A 6,125-nucleotide genomic window follows, 5' to 3' on the forward strand; every position below is an offset into this window, starting at 1 on the left:
TTCCTGTTTGCTATCCATTCATTGATGTTCTTGTTCTAGCAGCCTGTTCTGACATATTCGCTTCTCTCTCGATCCAGCAGTGTCTTTCCGGTGATTCTACGGATTATTTTCATCTCAGCTGTCTCTAGGAGTCTTTTGGTATTCACTGTTCCTGGCCTGGTTTCTGCGGTATATGTCATCACCGGCCTCACGACAGTTTTGTAGATCCTCGATTTAGTGTCCGTTCCCATACTCTTATCGCACGATATGGCATTTAAGCTATTTTAATTGCAAGTTGCAGATTGCATCTTAGAGGGGTTTTTGATGTTGTTAAGCATTTTGTTTTGGTCGGTGATATTTCCATATTTAGAGACTTGGCTTTCAAGTTGAATAAGTGCAATAACCTTTGTACATCATCTTCACTTTCTGCAATGAGAGCCGCATCGTCAGCATAACACACTATTTTGATTTATGCATCCCCCACTTTATATCTCTTTAGACCTCGAACACTTCGAACAATTTCTTATATTAATAAATTGAAAAGGGTAGGACTCAAGAAGTCCCCCTGACGAATACCGCTACCCGCTGGTATTGGTTCTGTGAGGTCTCCTATTTGTGCTCTTATTTTATTGTTTGTATATATGTTTTCTATAGTTTTAATGAGATTGTGTGGGATTTTTCTGTTGTAAAGTAGATGCAGGACGTCTTTCAGCTGGACACGGTCAAATGCTCTAGTTGGATCAACAAAAGATATAGACGCTGGCTTGTTGTATTCAATCGACTTCTCGACTATTTGTCGTAATACGAACACTGCGTCTGTGCAAGATCTTCCGGATCTGAACCCCTGTTGTTCGACCGCCAACGATGTAAGATTGTTGATCTTGTTCGTAATTGCTTTAGTTGTTAGTTTTTGAGCAGCGCTTATAAGGGATATTCCTCTATAATTTGATGGTATTTTCTTGTCCCCTTTTTTGATCATTAGCATAGTAGTGCTGGTTCGCCATTCAACTGGGATTTTGTGTTGATGTATTAAAATTGCTAATTCTTCTGTTAGTTTTTACCCTCCGTATTTCAGCAATTAGTTTTGTACACCGTCTTGCCCGGTGCTTCTTCTATTTCTTAGATTCTGTAGTGCGTTTTCTACGTCGGATGTATTGATCGTGGCATCTTCGATAATAGTTACTTCTGGTGTGGTAGAATCGTCTGCCGTGTTTGTCGTTTTATACAGATTGGTTAAATATCTGATCCACTCTTTCTTTTTTATGTGGGCTAGTTCTAGCCGTTCATTGACCTCCTTTCTCTGCGATCTTATGAATCGGCAGATCTGCTTTTGAAGCCCGTAGAAATCACCTTCCAGGCTTTTGGAGAACATTTCCCAATTATCGTGTTAGGTTATTCTCACTCATTTTTTACTTTTGGTCCTAACTTGCTTATATTCATTATATGATTCTGGCGTTCGCATAGTACAATATTGTAGGTAAGCTTTTCTTTGTTCTTTGCACTACTTCTTCATTTCTGGGTGGAACCATGCTGTCTTGTAGTTGATTACTTGGTCCACTTTTATGGTTCGTTCTCCAAGTGCCTCCCTTGCTGAATTCTTGATATTATTCTTGATTCTTTTCCAAGCTAGATTGGGTTTTCTTCGATTTTTCGTTGTCATCTTTTTTTGCATAGGTTCTTTATCGTAAGGTCCCATAGCAGCTCAATATTGAGTTTCTGTGTTGATATCACCGGTCTTGGTTGTTTTGGTATTCGTATTTTCAATTTAATTCTTCCGAGTAAAAGGTTATGATTGCTTCCTATATTTGTCAAATTGACCGTTCTGATTTCGAGTATCTGGGTGAAATTGACTCTTAGTCACAATGTAATTGATAGTCGATGTGTGGCCTCTGTTATTTGCAAATCTTAGTTTATTGCGGGGTTTTAGATAGAGTAACTTATTATTGATACGGAATTCATTGTGACTACATAAATCTGTCATTAGTTCCCCGTTATCATCCAGCACATTCTCGTTGAACCTTTGTTTAGTTCCTGAGGCTTTCCGTATCCAACTCGTGCATTAACGTCCACAAGCACTGTCATGGGTTGGTCACTTGGCAGTGAGTCAATTGCGGTTTGGAGTTGATCAAAAACCGAGTCTCTCAGGGGTTGCGGTCTGTTGTCTTCTGATGCATATTGTTTGGTCGTCTGACTTTAGTGTTACAGCTATAATTCGTGGGCTGATGTAGTGGCATTCCTTTATATAATTTTGGTATCTCGTGCTGCTTGCCATTGCAACACCCTCTCTTGCTCTTTCGTGCTTCTCAACTCACAATATATTCTGCGTATTTTTTTGGCTTCTTCCTTTCATCTTTGTTTTCTGTAGGGCGCTTATATCGATCTTGTTATCTGTTAGTTCTTTTAGAATTTCTTGGTGTTTGTAAGTATAATCTCACATTCCAAGTGATCCTTCTTCCTCCAATTCGTTGTCCGTTTTCTCGTATGGGTCGTCGTGCTTATATCAGTCCAGTTCCGACGCAAGTGTCCGTTTCTGTAAGCTTGTGGTTTCTTTTACCCAGGGTTGGGTGCTAGAGTGATCCTGGAACTTTCCTCCTTTATCCGGACTTAGGACCGGTAGCATAGCCATCAAGCTACTCAGTTCACCCAATGACCATACAGGCAGAATTATTTTAGAAACTGATTGGTATATTCTAAATAAACAGGAATTTTCCTGGGTGACTACCACTCGCTTGCGTTATCTCTTCCCCTGCAGAATCTTGGGTTACGATAATAATGATTTGTATATTGTTAAATGTTGCCGCTTCTTTTGTGTCTAGGGAGTTTTCATAAGGTTTCCCCTTGCTTTTTTTTCTTCCTCATTCCTTCATTTCCCCTGCTACACAATTGTCTACCTGCTAGAGGCTGCTGAAGGCAAAGAACTAGAATACGCTGAATCACCAAAGTATCTGGGTGTAATCTTGGATAGAACACTAACCTACAAACAGCACTGCCACAAAACCAGACAAAAAGTAGTTGCTAGAAATAGCCTTGTACAAAAGATGGCCGGAAGCAAATGGGGTGCAAAACCTCAAGCCTTGAGAATATCGGCGCAAGCCCTCTGTTTTTCAACTGAAGAATATACCTGCCCAGTTGGGTGCAGATCAAGCCATGCAAAACAGGTCGATATCGCCTTAAACCAAACCTGTAGGATTATTACTGGCTGCATGAAACCAACACCAATCAATCAATTGTACAACGCAGCGGGCTTCGTAGAACCAAGCGAAAGAAGAATGGGTATAGGACACGTAGAAAAAATTAAGCAAACCTTCGACGATCGCCATGTCCATTATTGCCAAGAACAACAACGGAAAAGACTCGAAAATTTTCTTCAGTGTGCCACCGTGGAACCGCCCGACAACTGCCCTATCAACGAAAGCCCCTGTGCAGGGTCAAAATTGGACTGGAAGACAAACAGTGCCTCTGTGAATGTGGGGAGGTACAAAACATGGGCCATCTGCTGGGATGCACATTATGTCCTGCAACGTGCTCCATCGATGAGATGTGGATTGCAAATGAAAATGCCATAGACGTAGCCCGGTACTGGGCAGAAAGATTTTGAATGGAATGATTTCTCGACTCGGACTCGAAAAAGTAAAGTAAAAGTAGTAGTCTACCTGCTACCCCCACCTAGAGCTGGAGGATTCAAAATGACTTTGTGTGTTGTGAGTATATTTTCTGTGTATGCTAGAGCATTTCCTTAAGACGACAATTCTTGCTAGATATCTCAGACAAATAAATAAAATCCAGAGAAGCGTCTTCGATATAATTTGGCTTGTTGGAACGGTTGAAACTTCCGCTTCGTACAAGTATTGGAAATCTAATAAATCGGAAAATTCGATGCCTTTGTTTAGTTAAGCAATAAAGTTGCGAGGATTGGCGGTTCTATGGAGAAGTTAAATGGCCGGAATGTGTCGGAGAAGATGCCTGCAATAAGGTAACATTCCAAGCGTGAAATAGAACTTAATAAGAGTGATGCCTAAATGGGTACAGGGCACATTGGCTCTTGTCATGCTGGTTAAACCAGGATTCTAGGATCATTTTTTTACGTTCTTGCTATTTTTATCAGAGGAAAAATATATGGGTTTTTAACAGCAAACCTAAATTACTATGAAAATTGTTATCGTTGTTGCCAACATTTTTAAAAGTTACTTTTTTACGCAAAAAATACATAATCTTGACCAGAGCTTTAATAAAAAAAACTTCTCTAAATATACAAAAATAAATTGCCATCCATTCAGGGGAAATTAAGAATTGAAAAATATATCGCTTTGAATATTTTTTTTGCTTTTCATCGCCAAAAGCCGCTTTTTATGCGAAAATTTATCTAAATAGCATGAATGGGAAATAATAAGATTACCTTTTCACGCGATAATTGACCCAAATTATGGTTGGGTGGTGAAAAAGGACGGTTTGACAAGCGAAAGCTTTTCCATTCAGTCCGGTAGAAGCATGACAAAAACTGTTCTCAGGCTTTGCACTGCTCTTGCTTACTAAATATATTTGTTTATTATTTTTCTTTTCTATCGGGGTTGCGTCATTCAAAATAAACAAGTGTTTTCGCGTTCAGACATGTGTGTAATTCGACTGATAAGTTATGCATTTCTTTGTGAAACGCCTATTTGCAAAAAGTTTTCTTTTTTTGGTTAATCATTTTCTGACTTAATATTAAACATCGTGAGGATCAATGTTCTCATTATCAACATAATGAGAACATTCAATTTGGCGTTACCTTACCTACATTGTCTTCTATCTGCACTCTTAAGCGCTTGAAACTTTTCATTCACTCATTAAAACTGTACGTCGTTTTTACCTAAGTTTTAAATGTTTCTTCTTGTTCCACTTCACACATTTTGGTTTTAGGCTTTCAATCCCTCTCTCTAATCCATTATTTAAAAAAATGTGCTTAGACCCTGAGAAGAGCCAAGATTCATAGAAATCGAACTTGAATAATTACAACGCAATTATTCTATGCTCCATGGTCACTTTTTAAATTCTTCTCAAACATTTCACCTTCAGTGCTTTGAGAATATTTATATATTATAACATAATGACGACATTGAATGTGGCTTTACCTGAACTACACTGTTTTGCATCTGCTCTCTTAAGCGCCTAAAACCATTAATTCTCCTATTAGAACTGTAATTTGTTCTCATCTGATTTTTTATTTCTTCCTCTTGTTTGACTTCACGCACTTTAGTGTTAAGCTCTTAATGCCTCTCTCTAATCCATTATATTTTGGCCCTGTACGTCGGAGTCCTTAACCAAATGCGCTAATCATATTTCTGTATATTACTTGTATCTGTCATCGTCACTTTGAATAATAATTATTACATTCTACTCATAATTCTTCTCTCTGCCTTACGCCGTTCATTATCCCAAAACTCGCTGCTCTTTTTTTGACTATTTCTATGATTGTTCCATCCTTTTTCTTAGCTTTTGTTGCAACCTCTTAAAAATCTATGAATTATCAAATGAGTGTTGGCTGCATTTTGTAGAGCAAATTCGCTTCTATTAGTGGACACAGTTTTGATTCTCAGTCATCATCAGAAGATATTTTTAATTTTTTATAAATTGCATTTAGTTTACGACTTTGTTTTTGCTGGTTATTCGTTCAAGTACTCACGGAGTAAGAGAACTGTTTATGACTGTATTTTGTGAGGCAAAGTCCGTTCCGCAATTGAAAAATTTTTCGATTTCCACTCATCATCAGGCCATTTTAAAGAATTTTTGGGCATTTTTGCTAACGCGCATATTGTTTTATTTTATGTTTATGTTATCATTATTTTTCTCTGTAAATTGCGAAGTCCGAAAATGAGTATGAAATGCATTTCGTATCGCAAATTCGCTTCTATAGCGAAGAAAAATTTCGGTTTTGATTTTTCAACATTGCAGTTAGTTTACGAGGTTGTTTTTGCTCATTTAAACATAATTTATTTCAGTTAAGTATACATAAACTTCTTACTGCTACTTACTCTACGGATCCTTAATGCTAACATCGCTAGAGTGTCTAATACTCTGTGTGTCTTAAGATATCTCATATAACTAAATCTAAATTAACCTAAGTACCTAATCTAAACCTAAACCTAACAGCCTCTCTTGCTTCCTAT

Source organism: Dendroctonus ponderosae, unplaced genomic scaffold (genome assembly GCF_020466585.1).
Source record: "Dendroctonus ponderosae isolate FM_Combo_2020 unplaced genomic scaffold, Dpon_F_20191213v2 Dpon_F_20191213_1, whole genome shotgun sequence".
Lineage (NCBI taxonomy): Eukaryota > Metazoa > Arthropoda > Insecta > Coleoptera > Curculionidae > Dendroctonus > Dendroctonus ponderosae.